The sequence below is a fragment of the Salvia hispanica genome, chromosome 3 (genome assembly GCF_029641045.1).
Source record: "Salvia hispanica isolate PSC_SH4W2 chromosome 3, Shi_PSC_v1, whole genome shotgun sequence".
Taxonomy (NCBI): domain Eukaryota; kingdom Viridiplantae; phylum Streptophyta; class Magnoliopsida; order Lamiales; family Lamiaceae; genus Salvia; species Salvia hispanica.
This window is the reverse complement of record NC_142694.1, coordinates 34,672,568-34,699,565: the sequence shown is the minus strand read 5'-3', so window position 1 is coordinate 34,699,565 and position 26,998 is coordinate 34,672,568.

Genomic DNA, 26,998 nt, shown 5'->3' with positions numbered 1-26,998 from the left:
GTCGCTCCAGCATTTGATCGATGAATGGCAGGGGGAAATGGTCCTTCCTGGTTGCAGTGTTCAGCTTCCGATAATCTATACACATTCGTCATCCTGTGACAAGTCTGGTGGGCACTAGCTCATTCCTCTCATTCTTAACCACCTGGATCCCTGACTTCTTGGGGACCATATGGATTGGGCCGACCCATTCACTATCGGGTACCGAGTATATAATGCCCAGCGAGAGCAACTTCAAGATTTCCTTCAGTATCTCTTCCTGCATGTTTGGGTTCACCTTTCTTTGCGAATCTCTATGTGCCTTGGCTCCCTCCTCCAGCCTAATGTAGTGCATGCAGACATCTGGGCTTATTCTCACCAATTCCGTAAGGCTCCATCCAATAGCCTTCTTGTTTTTGCTCAGCACAGTTAGTAGCCTTGCCTCTTGCTCTTCTGTCAGCCCACTATTGATGATTACGGGGAACGAGTCTTCCTCCCCGAGGTAGGCATACTTAAGATTCGCTGGCAACTTCTTCAACTCCACCTGTGGGGATAGTGTGTCTGTAGGTAGAGGGTTCTTTTTAGAATCCTCCTGTTGCTCATATTCTCTAGCTGATTTCTCCTCCATACAGGCCGGTAGTAAAGCCCCTGCGGATCCCGCTAGTTCCGACTTCTGACAGAATTCCGTAATTGCTCCTTCGATCTCCTCGTTAGTTAACCCTCGGCTACTGATCAGATCACACCATGCAGCTGCTTCCACATCAGCCTGGGCATACACATCCAAGGCTTGGAGTTTTTCCTGCAATAATTCGGTCTCAAGAAATTCTTGGACTAAGGGGTCAATGACATCAACATAGCATAGATTTTCAGAATCTATTGGCTTTTTCATGGCCTCATTGATGTCAAAAACAAATTTTTCACCATTAAAGTCAATGCAGATTGTCCCCTCAGCCATATCCCAATTGTCTTAGCCGTTTTTAAAAATGGTCTCCCTAACAATATCCCGCTAGACTCCCTAGCTTCTGGTTCACTCATTTTAATTACATAAAAATCAGCGGGATAAGTAAAGTCTTGTACCCTGACCAACACATTTTCTAACACACCCTCTGGATTTATACATGACATATCAGCCAGTTAGATCAACACCCTAGTATTTGACAATTTTACCCCCTTCAACCGATTATAAATGGATAACGGCATAACATTGATAGATGCTCCTAAATCACACATTGCATGCTCGATTTTTACATCTCCAATTGTTATGGGTAAAGTAAACATACCTGGGTCGGCTCTCTTGGGTGGTAGTTTCTCCTGTACAATAGATGACGCTATCCCTTCCACCATGATTTTTCCATCCTCCTGGGCTCTTCCGGCTATGAACTCCTTTATAAACTTCCTCAGAGGGGACAGTCTCATGGCTTGGAGGAATGGTATGGTGACATCTAGCTTTCCGAAGATCAACATGAAATCCACAGGGTTTTCTTTCTTTCTCTTCGTAACAAACCGATATGGAAACGGTTATTCTCCTTTATCCTCTTCAGTTAGTCTTTGTGGACTTTCCTTTGGTGCCTCCTGGGTTTGAGGTCCCGATGTGGGTATTGCTCCTTCCGGTTGCCCGTTTCCAAGTTGTGTTTCTCCATCCTTTCCTTCCTCAGTAGGCTTCTCGTTCAGGAAAAAAGGATCCTCCATCTGAGGCAGAGGCCTCTTGAGCTCTTCCGCTGAGACGGTGTCACTCAGCACCCTTGCTCTACTAGGTTCCCCAATAGGGTTCTTGAGTTGAGGTCCATTATAGGCTGTTCCGGACCGCAGTGTAATTTTACTCACATTTGCCTTTTCAGGTACATGGACTGTAGATGGGAGTTTCCCTGAGTTTCTCTTCATTTCGCCCACCGAGTTAGCGAGCTGGGCCAACTGCCTGTTCATCATATCCATATTTGCTCTATGCTCCTTCTGGGCACTTTGCATCCCTTGCATTGTTTCATTACTGGACTGCAAGTTGCTTTTAATGCTCTGCTGCGAAGCAAGCATCTCTCCCATCATGTCCTCCATGGACCTTCTCAACCTGTTCGGGTGATGGAATTGGTTTGAGCCCTGGTGCTGGTAATGCTGGGGTGGTGGGTTTGACTGATAGCCCGAGAAATTTTGCTGGTTTTGGTTTTGTGGGTACTGGTTATACTGGGCAGGAGGGTTGTACTGGTCATGGTTGTGCTGGTACTGATTTTGGCTTTGGTTATGGCTGTTATGTTGGGGCCCTGGGTTAAATTGGTTCTGGTTTTGGTTCTGGTTTTGGTTCTTGTTGTTTCGCTGATGGGGTGGCACATAGGCAGGGTTCGGGTTCTGGTTTTGGGGGTTTTGGTTCTGAGGATGCTGGTTTCTTCCTACCCAGTTAGACTGGTAGTCAGGGTTCGTTGGGCCACGGTTGGAATTTTGGTTCGGGTGGGGGTTGGGTTGATTTTGAGCCTGATTTTGGTTCTGATTCTGATTTTCATCTCCCCATCGAATGTTTTGGTGGTCCCTTCACGGTGCATCCCCCTGCCTTCCCGGAATCCAATTGCCATTAGAATTGTAGTATCCTGCGGCATTTGCTTGCTCCACATCTGGCGAGTTGTCCGGTTGATCACTCCTTTCCTCCAGTCGGAGAAGGTGGTGGAGTGTTTTGCTTGATTGCAGTCAGTAATTCCTTCTTTATTTCCTCCATCTTCAAATCCATCATTTCCTCCTGGTCAGTAGCAGAAGCACTTGCTACCCTATCTCTGCTGTACCCATCCCTTGCATTGTCATACGTCTTCTTCGCATTCAACTGTTTGCGTAACACCTTCTTGGCTTCACTGACTCTCAACTGTGAGAAATCGCCTCTGGATGATGAATTCGCCAGATCCTTTGTTTCCTTGTTCATCCCCTCATAGAAGGTGTGGTACACCTCTATCTCCTTCATGCGATGGTTGGGGCATGACTCCAGAAGACTCATGTACTTCTCCCAGTACTCACTCAGGGTCTCATCGTATTCTTTCCTTATACACGATATTTTCCTCTTCAATGCACTTGTCTTTGAAGATGGGAAGAACTCAGCTAGGAAAACTGACTTGAAATCCGCCCATGTATTGATAGAGTCGGCTGGCAGGCGCATGAACCAGGTGTTGGCCTCTCCCTTTAGGACAAAAGGCAGGTCTGTAATCATCCTCGCTTGCTCCTGCTGGCCGCCTCTGCGCCTTACAGATTTTGCAGAACTCATTTAAGAATTCGTAGGGTCCCTCATAACTCTTCCCACAGTACGTCGGTAGGATTGCAATAACGTGGGATTTCACATCACAGGCGGTCTGGCCTGGGGTGACCACTATGGCTTGTGGGGGGATCTCCGTCAGCATGTGCAGTAAGTGTTGCGAGCTCGGGATCATCCTCACCTTGGTCAGCCATTCTCACTAGTGTTCTTACTGGTTGGAGTGGAAGCTCCGGGATTTGGTACTCTAGATCTTCTTTCTCCTCGTCGCTGCTCGTGCCTAGGTCGGACAGTGTTGTCGACAGGCCAGAACGAGTGGTAACGAGTATCGTTCCTCGGGGAAGTATCCTTGGTCTCCACTGGCCAGGAGCCGAGCCACTTCTCATAAACTGAAAATAAAAAGAAAAAAGAAAATTATAAACAGTATGTACACCAAAAAGATCACACACAATAATAGGTATGAACACCATCCATCCCAGGCAGCGGTGCCATTTTGAAAGGGTCAGGTTTTTCTCTCGGTCAGCGTATATTTTGAAAGTGTATCCAACTGATCAGGATGAGATTCCTGAACTAGCTGAGTCGTTGGCACGACAACCGGAACCTGATTTCAAACAAGTTTCCTCAACCCACTTCTACTGATTAGTATAGTGGAGGTAGGGGTCGAATCCCACAAGGATGGACACGTTCGGATAACTGTGGTGACTTTCCTGGGTGTTTTTGGTTAGCTACCACGCTCGGGTTGAGACTTTACCTAGGCCGGAAATAAAGATGGTACTCTACTGACTAGTAGGCATGAAAATAACAGGCATGTGGTTGTGTTCGTGAAAATAGGGGACAAGGTATCTCAGAGGTATATGAAAAGTAGACAGTTACTAAAAGGGGAAATTTAGACAACAAGGTATATCTGATGGCTAGTTGGATTTCTGACAGGTTTGGAAGGTACAACTGAAAAGTGGGGGACAAAAGCATAAGTAACTCAAAAAGTAAAAGTGGTCCAAGGCTAAAGTTTATTTTGACGTTTTCTTCTTCACCAAACACTAACAGAAATCATATGAACACAAACTCCATGGCTAAACTCTGATTCATAACTTCAAACTCAAGATCCATCGATTAAAATGTTTAACTAAAGATGAACAACTGAGATTTTAAACTGCCTCTACTGACTAACATGCAAGGTGGTGATCACAGCACAGAACAAGGACTTCATGCACGAAGATTAGAACTGAGACGTAACTACAATTTTCGATCAACAACGATAGATCTAGCCTACTCGAAGGAAAATACATGCACGCACTTAAAAGTTAAAGGCGATAACTAAATCTAACTTTCCTAGGCAGAATGAAGCAAACTCAAACCAAAGAGACATTCGGAATAGAAATTTCACACTTAAACGTTTGGATCTTCACCAAGTACTTCAAAAGGCAACAAAGATAAATGTTTGCAACAGATCCAACGAAGTAAAAAGGTAAAAATTAAACTAGAAAGGTAATAACGATTGTTTTGCCACTCCGGGCGGTGATACTGCTATACTACTATGGCAACTGGTTGGAACGGTAGATTGATGACTTCTTCGGCAGACTCTTGGACGTCAAGTGACCATAGTTGTGGCGAGGAACGAGAGTTTGGACAATGCTGAAGGATTGATCTTCTAGAGAGAATTCTACTAAGTGTGTATGAGAACCGAGCTTGCAAACTTCCCAAGAACTTTCTTTCTCTCTCCAAGTGGCTTCTTTTATAGGAAGGCTTGCCCTTGCTTTTAGGGTTGACTTCCTTCACGATTTGACTTTTCTGCCCTTGTTAATGATCATCCCAGCTATCCTTCTTCTCCATCTCGAGCCTTTTCTCTGGCATGCATCCTAGTCAGTATTGCACCCTTTTAGCGCTCTTTTCACTTGAGTCACCTGAATCGTCTCCTACTGACTTGGATCCCTTAATCCTGCACACTTGAGCAACTGTTTTGCAGATAATACATGCATTTCACGACATACTGACCAGTAACCAAGGCTTAGAATACGACTTATCAGGGTCACTTCGTCAAAATTTGGTTTCGAACACAACCAATGATAAAGCACTTCTTGCCACTTATTAAAGAAAACATCCATTAAGTTGATCGAGACTCTGATTGGCTGGATTCATTCGGAATTCATGCATGACAATGTGTTGAACCTCCAGCACTATCTTGTTGCACATCAACATTTTCATCGGAAATGATCCCATCTAGATCAAGTGACTCCACCTCAATTCTTGTAGAGTCTGTATTAGCAAGATTTCCAGTATTCTTAAATGGCATGTTCTTTTCATCAAAGATAACATATCTACTAATGATAATATGTTGCTTGTTTGGCTCAATGCACCATAGCTTGTAGCCCTTTACTCCATCCTTAAACCCCAGCATTATACACTTAAGGGCTCTATGTGAGCATAGGCTAAAGATGATGGACTCATGTTGATCAGACCCGCTGTTGCTGTCACAGCCTCACCCCAGAAGTGCTTAGGCATACCAGCAAATATAAGTATGCATCTCACCCTTTCCATTATGGTTCTATTCATGCGTTATGCCACCCCATTTTGCTGCGGATTATTTGGAACCATTCTATGCATTTTTATATCTTTCTTCCTGCAAAAATCTTGGAAATCATTTGACATTTCACGACTGCCTCCTTCTCCACCTCAATAGACTCGCACCAGATTTCAAACATTTTGAAGGCCCCTGACTTTTCCTTGAGTATAAATACTCATAAATTTTTAGAATAGTCATCAATGATAGACATGAAATGCTTTCCTCCCCAAAGTCACAGTTTGACATGGACCCCATAAGTCACTATGAGCATAGTCTAAAACTGAATTCAAAGTATGCATACCTTTTAAGAATGGTGCCTTTTGCTCTTCCCCAAAATCATTGTTCACAAACATCAGAACTTTCTGCTTCAGAGGGATTGATGAGTTTTTACTTTGCAAGTTCCAGCATTCCTTTTCTGCATATGCGACCCAATCTCTGGTGCCATAGCCCTGATGTCACGGCCCGAACCAAATGAGATTCACCATCAATAGTCTCTCCCATCAGATAATACAGATTTCCTTTTCTCACTGCCTCCATGATTACCTTTGAATCCTTGGTGACAGTCATATGGCCTGCTTTAGACATGAAGCAACATCTTTTCAATTCAAGCAACCCCAAGGAGATGAGGTTCCTTTTTATTTCTGGTATATACCTCACATCTGTAAGAATCTTGATCGAGCCATCATCCATCTTCAATCTGACAGTCCCTTTCCCTCTTATCTTACAGAAATGATAGTTACCAAGGAGAACGGTGCCTTCCCCTGGACCAATGTGCTCAAACCATTCCATGTTTGACCAAATTATAATTTCAACGAGACATTTAATTTTGTGAAATTAAATAATACAGCGTCGATCTACGTTCGGAGTAGATGACTGTGGTATATTCATTTTCTCACATCCGATTCCCGGTGAGTGAGAAATAATGGATTAAAGTTGTGCAAAATTGCAAACTTAATGAGCTATGAGAGAAGCTTAGGGAATAATAGAGATAATTATCCCACATTGGAAGTTACAACCTTATTAAACTAGTATTTAATAAGAAGAATTATTACATGTAATAATTATAGTGGACTAAGATGGGCTGTAAAAGCGCACACGCACGCCGCCCGCCCCGCCGCGAGCCCTTGGACTTGGCAATTGGTCTTTGGGCCTGGCCGTGGGCTTGGTGCTTGGGCTTGGCCCAAGGCTAGTGGGTCTAGTTCTTTTTAGACCACCACCGTTTCCACGCCAACGAGCCAAGCGGGATGACACCTCGTCAGTATGACGCGGTAAGCCAACGGTGCCACGTCATGATAGAATCTAGAAGCTCTAGATTCAGCCTCTCAGCTCTGTAACGCCTCGTAACCGACGACCGTTACGGTCTAGCATTGATGACAGCCATCAAGGCTGTGTTGACCCATGTAGTGGATTGAGCCTATAAATAGTCATTCTGGCATTCTACACACAGAAACTGGTTGATAGCGGTGCTGCTTCATCAAAGATGCAGTCGTTTTATCTTTGGGGACGAAACTAGCATATCTCATCTTGCAGAAAGAGGCCTCCTCGACTCGGCTATTTCCTGTTCTACGGTTTATAGTTTTGATTTCCGTTTGTAATTTTCGTTTCAGTTCATTTCTGTATTCCTTCTTTGGGTTGTATTGCCCGGTTATCTCTTGTAATTCCACAAAACCAACAATCGCAAGACGAGATACGACTTGCTTTTGAAGGGATTTGGACCTAAAACTGAAACTAAAACTTTCGATACTCTAATCACATTTGCTGGAGATGTCGACTGAATCCAATACCGCCACTGGCACCACTCTAGCCACCGCCGCCGCCATCATTTCCTCCACTATGGCATCCACCACGATGATGCCAACTCCCGGGCTCTATCCATCTTCATCAACAACCCCTTGGGTGTATACTAACACTCATGGGCTCATTGGTGGATCCACCTCGAGTGGGTCGGTTGGTTCCACTTTAGAGGTTCCTTCGGATCCTTTAACGGATCGAGTGTTTGGGCCTTCGGGTCTCACACGAATGCTGAGACTTTCGAGTCTCACGCGACTGCTGGGGCCTTCAGGTCTCATGCGAGTGTTGGAACCTTCGGGTTCAGCACGGGAATTGGCTCCTTCGGGACCAGTGCGACCATGACGGGCTCTATGCCCAACATGAATGGTGGGGGCCCTGTGCTCAACCATGTTGTTGGCTCCTTCGAGGGCAACATGAATGGTTCCTTCCAAGGACCAAGTGCGGCACCTTTGGCACCTAGAATGATGCCACCCGCTGAGAAGCCACCTAAGTTTAGAGGATCTGACTTCAAGAGATAGTACCAAAAGATGTTGTTCTATTTGACAACATTGGGGGTCGCCAACTTCCTCACGGAAAACGAGCCGCCCGCGCCAAGTGATCAAGAGACGAGGCTCGATATCTTGGCGGACTATGAAGCATGGCGCAAAGGAGATTATCTTTGTAAAAATTTTATTCTAAGTGCATTAGATGATAGTTTGTACAATGTATACTCCCTTGTAACCACATCCAATGAGATGTGGAAAAGCCTAGAGAAGAAGTACAGTATCGATAATGCTGCAGCAACTGAACATGTTGTAGTATCTAAATTTACGGACTACAAAATGGTCGACTCTAGACCAGTCATGGAACAAGTTCAAGAGTTCCAAATGATCATCCACGGACTCGTGGCTGAAGGGATGATTTTGCCCGATAACTTTGTGCGGTGCATACTCATCGAAAAGCTTCCTCCTAGCTGGAAGGACTTTAAGCACTATCTCAAGCACAAGCGAAAGAAGATGAGTCTTGAAGACTTGATCGTGAAGTTGCGCATTGAAGCGGATGTGCGCAAGATTGATCAAAAGGCTAAGGGCTTTAGCCTACTTGATGTCAAAGCCAACTTGTTGGAGCGGGGCCGTCCCTCCAACAAACGCCCTCGCCCAAATCAGAAGAACAAGGGGAAGGGAAAGCAGCCTGCAAAGAAATTTGAAGGCGAGTGCTACAAGTGTGGAAAAATTGGCCACTTTGCCAAAGACTGCCGCAGCAAGAAGAAGAAGCCGGCAGCCCACATCGTTGAGAAAGATTTCAAGGACTGGAATGAAGATGACCTCGTTGTCGTGGTCACTGAAGAAGTCAACATTGTTGACAATAAGGGCGGCTGGTACATTGACACCGGCGCTATGGCTCATGTCTGCTCAGATAGGAGCAAGTTTGCTTCCTACACTGCTGTTGAAGAGAGGAAGATCAACATGGGGAATCAAGCATCGTCCGAGGACATCCGCAAGAACCTAGTGTCAAGATCAATACTAGTTAATAAGGGGTTTAAACTTGTATTCGAGTCTGATAGGTTTGTTTTGTACAAGTTTGGAAAGTCCCTCGGAAAAGGTTATGTAACCAACGGACTTTTCAAGCTTAGTGTGGCTACGCACCTTGTTCCAAAGCCTTTGGCTAACAATAATAATAATAATGCATCTACTTCCTCTTATTTTACCGAGTCTTCAATTTTGTGACATTGTAGATTGGGACATGTAAATTCAAAAGCCGTGAAAAGATTAGTAAACTTAGATTTACTAAAGGCAATTAAAGTGGATAGCCAAGACAAATGTGAAATATGTCTTGAGGCTAAAATGACTAAGTTACCGTTTCACTCAGTTGAACGAAAAACAAAACCCCTTGAACTAATTCACACGGATGTATGTGATTTAAGGATGGTGCAAACTAGAGGTGGTAAAAAGTACTTTATCACTTTTATAGATGATTGCACAAGATATTGCTACAATTATCTTTTAAGAAGTAAAGATGAAGCAATTGAAGCGTTCAAAAATTATAAAAACGAGGTTGAGAATCAACTTGGTTGTAAAATCAAAGCGATTCGAAGTGATAGAGGAGGCGAGTATGTAGCCCCGTTTGAAGAGTTATGCAACGCAAGTGGTATAATTCATCAAACAACAGCTCCGTATTCACCACAATCTAACGGTGTAGCTGAACGTAAAAATCGAACTCTAAAAGAGATGATGAATGCGTTGCTACTGAGTTCAGGATTACCCCAGAACATGTGGGGGGGAGGCTATTCTGACAGCCAACTATATCCTAAATAAAATCACTCAAAGGAAAAGACATCACTCCTTATGAGTTGTGGAAAGGAAGGAAACCATCCTACAAATACCTCAAAGTGTGGGGGTGTTTGGCGAAGGTGATGATTCCCCCGCCCAAGGAAGTCACAATTGGACCTAAAACGGTTGATTTTATCTTCATTGGATATGCACTTAACAGTAGTGCATATAGATTTGTTGTTCACAAGTCTGAAATATCGACTATTATAGTAGGAACAACAATCGAGTCAAGGAAAACCGTATTTCTCGAAAATACGTTTCCTTGCAAGAACAAAGAAGAAGTCTCAATCAATTCTGAGACAAGAATTGAAGATGATACCACTAGTTCTAAAACAGTGGATGAAGCCACTAGTGAATAAAAGTAGCATTCGATGGCCCAGACGGGTTACATTGGAGAGAAACTGTTCCAAGCGAAATTGACTCAATTTTGCTAAACCACACTTGGGTGTTGGTTGATTTGCCCGAAGGTGCGAAAACTTTAGGGTGCAAATAGGTGCTTAAAAGAAAATTTAAGGCCGATGGAATAGTGGATAAGTATAAAGCCCGATTGGTTGTAAAGGGTTCTAAACAAAAGAAAGGACATGACTTCTTCGACACCTATTCACCTGTAACGAGGATTACATTTATCCGAGTGCTTCTCGCGATTGATGCATTGCACAATCTTGAGATTCATCAAATGGATGTTAAGACTGCGTTTCTAAATAGTGAATTAGAGGATGAAATCTATATGGAACAACCCGAAGGGTTTGTAGTACCTGGACAAGAGAAAAAGGTATGCAAACTCGTAAAGTCCCTATATGGATTGAAGCAAGCGCCGTTACAATGGCACTTGAAATTTGATAATGTAATGTTATCAAATGGGTTTAAAATCAACGAGTGTGACAAATGTGTCTATATTAAAAGCACTGATAACGGGTACGTTATAGTGTGTCTTTACGTTGATGACATGTTAATCATGGGTAGTAACACTTAAGTGATTAACGATACAAAGGTCATGTTAAAGAGAAACTTTGACATGAAAGACATGGGTCTAACCGATGTAATTCTTGGAATGAAAATTCTAAGAACATCCGATGGAATCATCTTAACCCAATCTCATTATGTTGAGAAGATATTGAAGATATTCAATGCCTACGATGGCGCGCCGGTTAAGAATCCAATTGAACTCGATGTTCACTTGAGCAAAAACAAGGTCGAACCCGTTGCACAAGAATAATATGCACGGGTCATTGGGTGCATTATGTACTTGACTAATTTATTGGAACTGGCAGCGGAAGCGGTGCGTTTAAAACAATAAATCAATCACATAATAATCAGATCTATTTAGCAGATTATTTAGACAAAACCTATTCGCGCAAATATCACATGTATCATGCTCATAACTTGAATCAATCATGCTTTAAGAATATTGAAACCTAAAACATGCTTTTCTACGGAGCAGAAAAATACCTAATTAATTCTCCAAAGAATTGAAGATGGCTAGCTTCTTCTCCACGTGATGCTTTGAGTACTAGACCACAAATCTTCTCTCTGGTTCCCGAACTGTATCCCAATATCAGTGTGGGTTGATCTTACTAGAATACTAGGACTTAAATAAAGAAGACAGAAGAAATCCCTTTTGGAATAGGAGAGGAATTCGAAAATTCCTACAGCTTGTGAGAGCTGATATTTTCGAAAATTTTAGCAAAATAAAATTGTGTTATTTCTGTCTCCTTTATTCTCCTATTTATATTAAGTTCCTTTTGGGCCCAGACAAGGATCTATGGAAGGTTTTGGATATGGGCTCATCCAATTTACTTTTTACTAATTAAATTGAACCCACAATTTAATATAAGTTATAATTGGAATATTACAAGCAGCCACTACAGAAGTAATATTGAACTCTCCCCATCCAAATCCGAAATTACAAGCAATCCGGGTTTCCGTTTAACTTACATTTCCCGCGCTTAAGATTAAAATGTCCATTAATTAATTATTGTCTGCTATTGACTTAATTAATTAACTTCTTATTAATTCCAAGAGTGGACTTAGCATGAAACGCTTATTTATTATTCATAGAGTAATCACACTCCAACTAGCTAGGTTCCGAATAATAAAACCTTGTTTCGCGCTCCTCTTGAGGACATTATCAAACGAGACTCAGCTCGCGCACGATTCAATATAATAGCAATCCTAGCACCGCTAGATGTTGATCACCACTATCCAATATATCAGGATAATTGGGTTACGATAAACCCGCACCATTTGATAAGTCAAAGTAGCGCATAATCAATACCGTATGCTCAATGCTAACCTACATTGATTAAGAAATAAATATTTATCAAGACCTCGCCTTTCAGTAGATAGCCTAAGGCAAGTCTTGCTGTTAGATTCGTTCAGTGCTATACCACACCAATGTCATCTTATTTCAGTAAGACTTAGAAATATGTGGACTGACATTGCAACCTTTCTCGATGGATAGTCAAATTCCATCTAGGTTGTGAAATACATCTTTTTCTTTGTTTAGAACTGGCCGTATTACCTTAAAGTGGACGACGCCCACAACCGGTCTACTAAAACAAAGACTTAGACTTTGTTAAGTTAACTTATACATTTAAACATGCATTGACATCCATTAAATGTAAAACATAACAACATTATGACAAAAATAATCTGTTTTATTTATTGGAAAATAAAATAAGAGTTTTACAGTATTCAATCACTCGAAACGTGATTTCTAGTATACAAACTCTAACATAATTGCACTCAACCGGACATTGCTTGTGCCGTGAACAAGTTGAGTCGATACACGAGTAATCCAAGCAAAGAGCATTGGAGAGCTCTTGTGAGGGTTTTGAGATATCTAAAACATACTCAAAATCATGGGCTACATTTTTCGAGAAACCCCCGGTACTTGAAGGGTACTGTGATGCGAATTGGATATTCGACAATAAAGACTCACTTTCAACAAGTGGATACGTCTTTACTATTGGGGGTGGTGCAGTCTCGTGGAAATCCACAAAACAGACATGTATAGCCCGTTCAACCATGGAATCAGAATTCATAGCTTTAGATAAAGCTGAGGAAGAAGCCGAATGGCTTAAGAACTTCCTTGAGGATATTCCAGGTTGGTGTAAGCCAGTGCCTCCAGTGTTGATTCACTGTGATAGCCAAGCCTCTATCGGGATGGCAAATAATGGCTTCTATAACAGTAAGTCTCGACATATTCGTCGACAACATAATACCGTAAGACATTTGATCACAACGGACGTGATTACAATTGACTATGTGAAGTCAATAGATAATCTAGCGGATCCGCTAACCAAAGGGTTAAACCGTGATCAAATGAATAAGTTGCTAGAAGGAATGGGTTTGAAATCCACAAACTATGATGACTGGAGATCCCAAGAACTTGGTTCAATGGGAAAACTAAGCTATGAGAGTTCGTGTGAAACACCCATCTACATCTATTCCCTAAAGAGCATTAGAGTGTTGAAAAACTTGCCTTGTGGTGAGGATAAGTTTATGACTTTTAATGATTCCTAAGGATCTCAAGGAGATTGAGTTCTCAAATAGACCGAGTAGGGCAAGATACTCGAGTAGGAATCACCTATGTAAGTGTGAAGTGTGGCCGCTACAAATTACACATTTATGAATCCGAAGTAGTGTCCGCAAAGGACACAAAACGTGAGAACGGATGAGGTTGAGGTGTTTAAGTGTTAACACCATTGTCTCGATGCACGCCGTGGGGGACTAGTTCAAAGCATCGCGCTACTAGGTCGTCTGTGTATCCGATGGCGTTGACTATGGAAGGTTCAAAGCTAAAGCTACCTAACCTTATGCTTATATACCTCTCAAGGGTTGAGCCTGTGTCTGCATGCATATGCATTTGACTATTTCCACTCATGTGGGGGATTATTGGAATCTATGCCGGTCAATGGACTTTGACCAAATTATAATTTCAACGAGACATTTAATTTTGTGAAATTAAATGATATAGCGTCGATCTACGTTCGGAGTAGATGAGCGTGGTATATTCATTTTCTTAAATCCGATTCCCGGTGAGTGAGAAATAATGGATTAAAGTTGTGCAAAATTGCAAACTTAATGAGCTATGAGAGAAGCTTAGGGAATAATTAAGAGATGTAATTATCCCATATTGGAAGTTACGACCTTATTAAACTAGTATTTAGTAAGAAGGATTATTACATGTAATAATTATAGTGGACTAAGATGGGCTGTAAGAGCCCACACGCGCGCCGCCCGCCCCGCCGCAAGCTGCGAGCCTCGAGCCCGAGCCCGAGCCCGTGCCCTTGGACTTGGCAATTGGTCTTTGGGCCTGGTCGTGGGCTTGGTGGTTGGGCTTGGCCCAAGGCTAGTGGGTCTAGTTCTTTTTAGACCACCACTGTTTCCACATCAGCGAGCCAAGCGGGATGACACCTCGTCAGTATGACGCGGTAAGCCAACGTGGCTGACACGTGACAGTCCACGTCATGATAGTATCTAGAAGCTTAACGCTTCGTAACCGACGACCGTGATGGTCTAGCATTGATGACAACCATAAAGGTTGTGTTGACCCCTGTAGTGGACTGAGCCTATAAATAGGATAGTCATTCTAGCATTCTACACACAGAAACTAGAATCCACACTCTGCATCATACACTCTCTCCTCCCTCTGCATTGTATTTCTGTCGAAGCTCTGCCCTCTCCTCCATCCAGTTCGCCGGAGCTCTGTTGATAGCGGTGCTTCATCAGAGACGCAGCCGTTTTATCTTTGGGGACGAAACGCCAATCTGAAGAGCACTACCGGCGCGTATCTCGTCTTGCTGAGAGAGGCCTCCTCGACTCTGCTATTTCCTGTTCTACGGTTTATAGTTTCGATTTCCGTTTGTAATTTTCGTTTCAGTTCATTTCTGTATTCCTTCTTTGAGTTGTATTATGCCCGATTATCTTTTGTAATTCAACAAAACCAACAAGTCCATGATCCATGCATCGTCAGTCGGTTTCTGGGTGACATTTCAGCATCTTCCACTACAGCAAGATTATTCTGATTCTCGCCATCTTGGGCCTGCTTTCTCTTCCAAGAGAAGCAATTTTTATTTAGATGTCCCGGTTTTTTGTAATAGTGGCAAGTCCTTGTTTCTTTTGCATCTTGATCCTTGGATTTAGAAGTCTGATACTTCCCATTTCCAGCCTTGAATTGCCCCTCTCTGCCGTTAATATCTTCGCATTTAACACCTCATTTGATGGCTCCTGGGAAGTGGTGGAATGGGCTGCAACTCCTTAATCGATGTTCTCATGATGGTCCACCATCTTATTGAATTGGTCCAGCTGCTCTGCCATCAATCGATCTTCTGTGAGTTTGTAGGAGTATAGCCTCTACTTCATGTACAATCGGTTTGCAAGAGATTTGGTCATATAGAGGCTCTTGAGCTTCAGCAAAACAACAGCTGCAGATTTCTCCTTGCACACCACTCTTAATTGTGAATGCTCTAATTGTGCCTCAGTTTCCTGATTCAGAAATCTAATTGTGCCTCAGTTTTTCCTCTGTAGATGTCTGTTCCTTATTGTTAAATTACACACAATGCTGAATTGTTCCAGAGAGTTTGATCACCTTTAATAAATTGAAATGCGACACACATATCGAACGCTAAGGAAGCCAATTCACACTATTACATCTGTCCCTTTTGCAACAAAAAATATTCACATTTCAATAATAAAAATATTTTTTAAAATTTTATTTTTTTCATAAGATTAATTATCCATTATAATTTATAACAACATTGATGATTTTTATCACATGATACTTTATAATAAAAATTTAACAAAAAAAAATAAAAGAAAGCATCCGTCCCATAAAAATAGAGATTCTTTCCATTTTGATTTGTTACGTACTAATAGTTCATCTAATGAGGTGGATTCCATTCTCGACTAACCTACTTCAATAACTTTTTCTTTTTATTTCACTTATACTTTAATAATTAGATATTAAAACTCGTGTAACTTCTTTTTTTCTAATGAGGTGGATTCCATTCTCGACTAACCTACTTCAATAACTTTTTCTTTTTATTTCACTTATACTTTAATAATTAGGTATTAAAACTCGTGTTGTCTCAAATATCTTTATTTTTATAGGACGCAGGGCGTATAATTTATTTTGACACACAATATTGGGAATAATATCCAAATTAAAGGAATTCTGGGATGTACTGAATTTCGGAATTTGGGGAAATCCGGGGGTTAATATCACAAATAATTTCAGGGTGGGGTGTTTCTGGAATTTTTGGAAACTTATGGACTCAATGTGAGATGAAGTCCGAGTTCAGAATATATATTGAAGTTTCTGGATGGTCGAGAAGGTTAGGGGTGTGTTTGACTTGGTGTATATATTTCATTTAGATAGGAGTACAGTCAATTTACAACAATGTTTTTCTTGGTTTAGTTATTGTATTTATGATGTTTGAATTAGTGTTATACTATTATTTATAGTCTTTAATAACATATGTTTAATTTACTGCATAATACTCTCTCCGTCCTGAATAATTCGAGTCACTTTGACCGGGCACGTGTTTTAAGAATTGTAATAAAAAGTGGGTTGAAAAAGGTAGCGGAATGTGGGTCCTACCTTTATATATTAGTTTTATAATAAAATGTGAGTAGGAATGAGTTAGTGGAATATTGGGTCCACTATCAAAAATGGTAAAAGTGAAATGGGACAAATTATGTGGGACGGACCGAAATGAAAGGAGACGAATTATCTGGGACGGGGGAGTAATACGTTATAGTGTGAAATTCCAAAACTACCCTTTCACATGTGTCCTAAGTGATAAAGTATGGTTTGTGCTTCCCCACGCACTTGTCTTTGAACAACACACTTGTCTTTACATAGATTGATGAGTCTTTCAAATAGTGAAATTTTTGCAACAAGGCACAGCCTCACAGGAAGTAAGAAAACAAATTGAAATCATTTCAATTCAATCCACCTTCATTGAATTGTACGAAAAGAAATTACAACAATGTTTGGTAATACTCCAATTTAGAATCAACTTGGTATTACAATGATCATCCCACACTCATGAGCCTATCCCATATCCAACCGAATACACGATTAAGCAACTCTTCAAGGTCCGGCATTAGTCTGCTGCAGTGTATGCACACGTATAAAAAGTGATCAGCAAGATAAACCAATACAAATTGAGCTACAATGTGTGCACAAAAAAACTGGCTAAAGCATAAATACATCTCGAATGAGCAGAAGAGCGATTGAAGCAAATGTAGAAACAGAAATCGCTATTGAAGAAAAATATCTCTAAGAAGCAGAATAGCGGTCAAGCATGAAACTGATTTCGCTATTGAAGAAAGATATATCGAAGGAGCAGAAAAGTGGTCAAGCAACTGCAAATAAGGTCCTCAACAAACAAGCCCACAACAACAGCGACTATATTAATAGAATTAGAGAATAAAATTAGAGGGTAAAATGTAATTAGCTTTTAGATTAGCATTTATTTCTCAGCCTATATAAGGCAATCTATTGTAAATTGTAGTCAACACTTTCCAAAATATAGTCAATAAACAAATTCCCCTTTTCTCTCCTCTCTCACAATGACGCTTTTCATCTTCCTCCTTCCATGGAGATTTCTCCATTTCTATACAATTCTCTATATTTTACATGGTATCAGTGACAAAAGCTTCCGCAATCTCTCTCCGATTTCTCTCATATCTCGATCTTCTCCTATCGTGATGAACAGCAATCGAGCCTTATCTCCCGATCTATTTCCTTTTTTTGTTCATGATGAACAATCGTGGTGATTTGTTGCCGGAGAGTTCTCCGATCGACTGACCGCCGGCGAAAAAGTGTTTGATCTCCTCTCAGTTTTCAGTTTTCTCTCTTCTCTCTCTGTTTTTCATTTCTTTTTTGAATCGGTTGATTTGAATCTCCGATCTGAATTTTTTTTTCTCATTAAAATTTCTCCGATTTCACCGATCTAAATCGATTTTCTCTTTTCTCACAGATTGAAATAGGATTCTATGAATCTGAAATATCAAATCTGTTTCTCAATTTTAATCTCCGATTGAATTTGGTTTTCTCTATTCTCAAAGATTGAAATAGGATTCTATGAATCTGAAATATCAATCTCAATCTCTGTTCTCTCATTGAATCTCTCCTTTTTCTTTCTCATTGGATTTGTATGATCCAGTCTCTGAATGATTCTCTGTTTTTTTTTTCTCTCTCTTATTTTTTGGTGTTATGAGAAACTTTCTATTCTCTGTTCTCAAGTTCAAGTCTATGTTCTCAAGTCTGTCGTGTGGCATTTGTTGGATTGTGCTTCTAAAAATATTCTGATTGGATTGTGTTGTTTGTTGTTGATAAGAAAAATTGGTTGTTTCCATCAGATTGGAAACCGAGCTCTTGTTTGAACTATGTTGGGAGGTGTGTTTTGACTATATGAGAAGCTTTCTCAATTAGTGTTTGGTTGAGCAGCCTATTGGGATGAGGATCAAGATGTTTTTCTCATTAGAGAATAAAATGTAATTAGGTTTTAGATTAGCATTTATTTTAATGCTTCTTTTGTAGTTTGATGTTCTTATCAAGATTCTAGCAATTGTTTGCTTCCATCTTGAGGGAGGCTATTAGAATTAGAGAATAAAATTAGAGAATAAAATGTAATTAATTTTTAGATTAGCATTTATTTCTGAGCCTATATAAGGCAATCTATTGTAAATTGTAGTCAATACTTTCCAAAATGTAGTCAATAAACAAATTCCCCTTTTCTCTCCTCTCTCACAATGACGCTTTTCATCTTCCTCCTTCCACGGAGGTTTCTCCATTCCTATACAATTCTCTATATTTTACATATATTGAAAACGATTTAAATTATGTGCAACACAGACAAGGCCACTTACCAATTCCCAAAAGAGAACCGTTTTATTGTCCTACAGCTACTACAATATGATATACTCATCCAAATTCACAATGCTATTCCAGATTTCCACCCATCCAAAATAAAGGATTCCACCAGAAATTTGAAGGATCATAAGGGAAGAAGAGCAATTGCACCGACCCAGAAATTACAGATCGATGCCAAAAACAAAACAAGAGCAGATAGACATCCCTAACCCGAGACATGCATTATTTTATATATTAGCATATTTTATTATCATTATAGAGATATTAAAAGTGTTATAAAGGATATATTAGTTGCTAAGATGATAGTCGAATATATAGATAGATTTGAATTACAGGCGATTTTAAAATAAATATAATAATGTTTTATGTGTGTAACATATATTCTGCCTTAGTATAATAAAGTTAAATATGCATGTTATTTACACGTGTGTGTGTGCGTGAGAAATTATATGTATGTGCATATTTGTATATAGGCATGTATGGAATTTAAGCAGTGTTTTAAAAACCGGTTTGGATCGGCCGGTAGGACCGGTTCGGCTGCGAATCGGTGACCTTTCCGGTCCGATTCACCATATAAAACCGGCGGAGGGTTGAGCCGTTTTGGACCGGGTGAACCGGCCGATTGGACCGGAAACCGAGAACCGGTTACCAAATTTTTTGATTTTAAAAAATGAATTAAAAATCAATTTAAAAAAAATTTACACTAAACTTTTATTTCATATTAACCCATACTTGTATTGGGCCTATGAATTTATAAAAACTAGCTTAAAAAATCATTTGTGTCTTTCTTTATAGAAGTATTCCACAAGATTGTTCTTTCATTTTTCAATGTGGGATGAAAAGTTTGTTTTATAGTCATCTTGTACAATCTTTTGCCTTTACTTTTTCAATGTGGGATAGTTTGTTTTGTTAATATGTACTACTCCATATTATATCAACTATCAACAATCAACTATATACTACCTGTATATATAATTAAAAGCTATATACATAATTTATATCATAACTAAAATTAATAAATCTTAATTAACTTTCAAATAAAGTTTTAATTACTAATGCTTAGATTGAAAATAAAATAACAAGTATAAATAATGGGAGAAGTGTTCATAACATGAAAATTAATACATAGTATAATAAACATATGATATGTATTTTTACATTATTGGTATTACTCGTTAATAATTGGTATATATATATGCTTTATCTATACTTATATATCTATATATTATTTGAAATTATATTATATATTGCATTAATACTTGTTAATTAACATGTTTTGAAATCAAATATTTTATAATAAATATGTATTTAATTATATACTCGTATATATATAAATGCTACAGTAAAACGGTTCGACCGATGGTTCGACCGGTTGGACCAGTTGAACCGTGAACCAGTAGCCTCGCCGGTTCGCTCGTCGGTCCGGTTTTTAAAACATTGAAATTAAGTGTAGTATATGTATGGGCAGAGCTACGCTGGGGCATGGGGGGCCCAAGGGCCCTCCAGCCATTCTACTTTTAAGTATATTATATGTATTCGGAAGCATTAATGGAATCACTTGGTAGTGCAGTTGGCAAGTCCGTCGGCTTCAGTTCTTAGTTGTGGAAGGTACTGAGTTCGAATCTCAGTTGCGCCTTTCCTTTTGAAATATTTGCCGAATGTGTTAGTAAGCCATTTCTTGTCAAATAAATTGCAATATTTACCTGATCATGAAAGATTATATTTATCTTATGCTATATTCTACTCCCTCCGTTCCATAGTAACAGAGTCATTTTGCTATTTTTGTACGTTCTATAGAAATAGAGTCATTTCCCTTTTTGGTAAAAGTCAACACATTTTTCCACACTTACTTTACTCTCTCTTACTTTTTTTCTCTCTTCATCTCTCTACATTTTTCATTTTCCACTTTAAATACCCTATACTTAACTCACCTAACACAATTTTTCTTAATCTCCATGCCGAAAAGAAATGCCACCATTACTATGGAACGGAGGAAGTATTTTTTTTGTCAAATTATATTTTAGAGATGTGATATATTTATTCAATAACTATTTCTGTCAATTCATTTTTTAAAGACGTGTTTAATTCATGACTTTTAAAGAGTATTTTGAAATGATATTATTTGTTCAATAACTTGTAAATATTGTAATATACATTTTAAAACTACTTTTTTTTTATTAGTATTGTAATATAATTAATAGTTTTATCAAAAAAATTTAATATGTGCACTTAAACAATTGGTTTACTTATGAAAAACTTAATTTTATTAGTAAGTAATTTTTTTAAGGTCATCACAAAATTCTTCTATCAATTATTTTTGATTTATTAAATTTTCTTGATATGCATTTATTTCTTGTGCACTAAATATCTGAAAACATCTCTTTATTTTTAAGATCTTCTAATTCTAAATGATGAAAAAAGGCAAACATAAAAGGGTCTTTCTACGACTAATTTCGATGACAAAATAATCGAGAGATACCTATATTTATTAACAGTATGCGCTAAAAATTTTCTTCTTCTTAGACCCTCACCACAAAATTTCTGGCTCCGCCACTGAGTATACGCGTACGTAACAAAAAAAGTTGATATGTACATATGTGATTTTTCATTCTAATAGATAACTTTTAAATATTATACAATATATGCATAGCCACATGTGTGCATATAGAATTATAAAAACTTCACAAGTGTAATGCTAAGAAATACGTGTCATGTATACAAATATCAATATTTTCGCTCAGTCAGATGTCGGTTTAATCTTAAAATCTCCACCGATATCCTATGACTATACGGGGCTTCTTGGTATAATGAAATGGAATGGTGGAATGGAATGTGATTTCTATTTTCATTCTATTTATTTGTTTGGTGTGATGGAATGAACGAGTGAATTGATGAAAATGCAAAGGAAATCAAAGGAAATTGACATTTCATTCCTATCTTCATTCCTATCTTCATTCCATTCCAACCTCAATTTCATTCCATCCTCATTCCATTCCATCATACTAAGTATGCCCTATCTACTTGTTGAGAAAAAATTCTCTAGTCTAGACATACCAAGGTGGAATGTTGATGTGGTGTGTCCTCTCTATAATATATTGACATATGGAAATTTGTTGGTTTCTGGATTACAAGAGATAAGAAGCCGGGCGTAATACAACCCAAAAGGAATACAAGAGAAATAACTGAAACTGAATTACAAGGAGATCGAAACTATAAACCGTAGGAAAAAAGGAAATAGCCGAGTCGAGGAGGCCTCTTTCCGCAAGATGAGATACGCCCCAGTAGTGCTCTTCGAATAGGCGTTTCGTCCCCAAAGATAAAACGGCTAGCGTCTCTGATGAAGCAGCACTGCAGTCAACAGAGCTCCGGCGAACTAGATGGAGGAGAGGGCAGAGCTTACGACAGAAAAACAATGCAGAGAAAGAAGAGAGTGTATGATGCAGATTCTAGTTTTCAGTGTATAGAATGCTAGAATGGCTAGCCTATTTATAGGCTCAGTCCACTGTAGGGGTCAACGCAGCCTTGCTGGGTGTCATCAATGCCAGACCGTAACGGTCGTCGGTTACGAGCTGTAACGTTCGGGCGTTACGAGCCGTTACAAGTTCAGAGCTAGAGAGGTTGAATCTAGACACTTCTAGATTCGGTCATGACGTGGATTGTCACGTGTCAGCCACGTTGGCTTACCGCGTCATACTGACGAGGTGTCATCCCTCTTGGCTCACTGACGTGGAAACGTTGGTGGTCTAAAAAGAACTAGACCCTAGACCCACTAGCCTTGGGCCAAGACCAAGCACCAAGCCCACGACCAGGCCCAAAGAATAGCCCAAAGACCACCCAAAGACCAATTGCCAAGATCCAAGTCCAAGGACAAGGGCAAGGGCAAGGGCAAGGGCAAGGGCACGGGCTAGGGCTAGGGCACGGGCACGAGAGCGGGCGCGGGCTCGAGGCTCGCGGCTCGCGGCGGGGCGGGCGGCGCGCGCGTGTGGGCTCTTACAGCCCATCTTAGTCCACTATAATTATTACATGTAATAATCCTTCTTATTAAATACTAGTTTAATAAGGTTGTAACTTCCAATGTGGGATAATTTGTTGGGGTTTAGTGCCCCTTGCACAGCGGAAGACTTGTACAAAACAAATAAATCAGACGTAGGATCTATTTGACCGATTATGCGATTAATCAATTCACATGTTAAACAGATAACGTGCTAGAACGCAAATAATTCATGCTCAAAGAGAGTAAATCCTAAAACATGAATTCTACGGTTTAGAGTTACCGATTTGATTCTCCAAAGAATCGTCGATTGCTCGTGCCTTCTCCACGATGATCTTCAATACTAGACCACGGATCTTCTCTCTGGTTCCCGAACTGTATCTCGATATCAGGGTGGGCTGATCTTATCAAAATACTAGGACTTGGATAAAGAAGACAGAAGAAATCCTTCTCCAATTAGGAGAGAAATTCGAACTCCTCTAGGTAGAGGGAGACGAAAAATATGAGTAATAATAATGAATGATTTATGTCTCCTTTATTCTCCTATTTATATTAAATTCCTTTTTGGGTCCAAACAGGGATCTATGGAAGGTTTTGGATATGGGCTCCCCCAATTAGCTTTTTACTAATTAAATTGAACCCACAATTTAATACAAGCTTATATTGGAATATTACGAGCAACCACTACAGAAGTAATATTGAACTCTCCCCATCCAAATCCGAAATTACAAGTAATCCGGGTTTCCACTTGGTTTATTATTTATTTCCCGCGCTTAAGATATAAATGTCCATTAATTAAGTAATTTCTGTTATGGACTTAATTAATTATCATCTTATTAATTCCAAGAGTGGACTTAGCAAGAAACATTTATTTATTATTCATAGAGTAATAAAACTCCAACTGGCCAGTTTTCTGAATAATAAAACCTTGTTCGAGCTCCTCTTGAGGACATTATCAAACGAGACTCACCTCGCGCACGTTTCAACATAATAGCAATCCTAGCACCGCTAGATATTAATCACCACTACCCAATATATTAGGATTATTGGGTTGCGAAAAACTCGCACCATTTGATAAGTCAAAGTAGTGCATAATCAATACCGTATGCTCAATGCTAACATGTGTAGATTAAGAAATAGTATTTTATCAAGACCTAGTCTTTCAGTAGATAGCATAAAGACACGTCTTGCTGTTAGATCCGTTCAATGCTATACCACACCAATGTCATCTTATTTCAGTAAGGCTTAGAAATATGCGGAATGACATTGCAACCTTTCACAATAGGTAGCCAAAGCCTATCTAGGTTGTGAAATTCTTTTTTTTCTTATGCAAAGCATTGCATAGATCTGACCGTGTTACCTTAAAGTGGACTACGCCCACAACTGGTCTACTAAGCAAAAGACTTAGACTTTGTTTACTTCTTATGAATTGAAATGTTTGTAAAACATCTTATAAATGCACAAGTAAACACAATGTAATAATAATAGTGATTCTATTCATGTGAGACTACTCGAGTAATACTGAATCGGGTTAAAAGTGGATTGTAGAGTTTTATATATACAAACAAGATTCTATTCGCGCGAAACTTGCTCGAAACATGCTTTTCAGTATACCAAACCTAACAATCTCCCACTTATACTCAAAACATGCTTTCGAGTATACCCACTGCCAAAAACTCTCCCACTTATACTCAAAGTAGGTCTTTGTACTAGATATGTGGAACTACCATTCATTTCACTAAGTGAAAGAAAAATCTGCTTGGTTGTTCTCTGATAATATCTTTTTTCATCATAATGTCTTTGCTGCGTATTTGATCTTTAATTAATTTCATCTTCATATGTGATTGCTTAGCTTAATAAACTCGTGTGTCCCTTGAGTTAGCCTTCATTAGAGTAATCAAAAAGTAATACTCATAGGCATACTCAAATTTACGATTAAAGCTATTAGGAAGATATTACTAAGGTAAACACATATTCAGAGGATGACTTACTCGATCACTGATTAGTCATAAAACTAAGACAGTGTAACCCCAAGGACATTGCATGAATGACTGGTAAACTAGAATATAGTTACTAGCCTTTCTCAAGTACTAGGGTATATTCTTTACCTCAATCAAAATCCTTTGCCATGGTTAATATGATATATACTTGCTATGCAAAAGCACAACTAATATCAAACTTAGTACACACTATAGCATACATGAGACATCTATCTCCTAAACTAGTCTCGTTATTCTTGATCTCACTAAGTGTCAAACGACACTCGACTAGGGACAAGACAATTCCATCTTGAAAGGTAAAACCTTTGCATGGAAATTCTAATGCCAAAACGTTCCAAGCAATGTATAGATATAGGATTCCTAAGAGAATCTCAACATTCTTTCTAGCAATATTAAAAGGACTTAGACGCTAAGAATGTAATTAGTTTCTCTTAAATCATTTATCTTAAACTGGGTAGACAACCAGTTTCCTACGCCAAATGTCAATCTTAGTTGTTTGCAACTTTTGTAGATTTCATCATCGTAAAGTACCAATAATACCATACGTAATGCACTTTCAACTTCCTTGTGCTTACAACACTGTTAAGGACACAAGTCAAATTCCAAATATTTGACAATTTTGATAAAACACATCTACTTTGATTTAGATGCTTGCCTAAGACCACGAAGGTCTATATAAGCTTCCAATCATGCGTTTCTTGCCCTTAATTACATATCCCATTAGAATGTTCTAGTAGATGATTTCCTCAAGACTTCTATTTATAGAAGACTGTCTTGACAATCATAATACATACATTCTAATTTATGTAAGTTCTAATAGACAATATGATCGAATAAATCTTGGCACAACGATAGCGAGAAGATAATTCTCTTTGGGCATAACCCATTGTCATTGTCTAACCATTTGAGATCCACATTTACACTTGCAAATATACTTGCTCCCACTGACTGACACAGCCTGTAGGTAGTATTGCAAGTCTTGTAAAATATGTTGTCTATCTTAGATTGTAATATGGAATCTATCACCTGTTCAAAGATGATTATCCAAATTAACCAATACTACATTGTAGTTAAAGGGATTATGTTCAAGTTAATCTAAGACTGAGTATTACGACACTCTTAGACCCAAGAACTTGTTACGTTCCAGTGGAACGCTTCCACTACGATATGGTTCTTACAATCTTAGGTACTGAAGTTGATTTTATTAGTGCAAAAGTTTCTAATGGTATGACTTCTTGGTAATGTGGAAAATCCGATATCTCTCTCTTTATTTTGAGAGTTATCACGCTGTTAGGCTTGTAGTTCATCTCTTGATCTTCATACAAGAATTATATCTTTGAAGATTGCAGAACTTATAACCTTACATCATTTGGGACAAACCTTAAAACATGCCTCAGTACTCAACTCCAATTTCTTGAACACTTTTCCAACACGTGTTGGAACAACATTACACCTTGAGATGTGCTAGACTAGAGACGCTCTAGTCCACAACTCGTGTTTTGTAGAAGGTACTGATGTTGGTAGTTTCTTTAATGTTTATCCCACCAATGATAAGATTTTAATGAGTACAACTCATCACATAGTCAAACTTGTTGTAGAAAGACTTTGATTCCTTCTTACATAACTATCACATTCATTAGATGAATGCTTGGATTCGTTAATGGAGATTAGACTCCCACTACTGATCATAACCCTTTGCTCGTCTCCTTATGGTGTAAACCATTTAGACTTGCTAGTCTTTCTAGTTGCACTTCTATAAGTATTCTGAATCTCTTGAAAAATCAAATGATTCTAACTCATAGTGCATCAAATAGACCGTCTCAACTCTCAACCTATTTAACGAAATGTTATAATCCTGATAGTCTAGATCAGTTCGAACAATTTCTAAGTATTTTCTTGGCCTTAAGGCTAAGAGCCATAAATACTTTATCATTCAATGATTAAGAAGTTGATGTATCGTTTAATACTCAACCTTGTCGCACTTATATTATTTTAATACTATGATGCCTTAAGCATCAACCATAAAACAATAGTTGAGCATTAATAGCTCCTACTGCAACAAAAACCTAACTGGATCAAGATCTCTTACTTAGAAGTTGCATTGTCATGTAAGTCATTGACCTTCTATAAAATAGATCAATCCAACTCACAAAGCATCTTTTCTCGCTTTAAACAAACTTTGATGACAATTCAGGCTCTCCCATTTCCACATCTAGTCTTTTGTTCAAATGAACTAGGACTTAAAAAATGCAGCCTTTATGAATTTT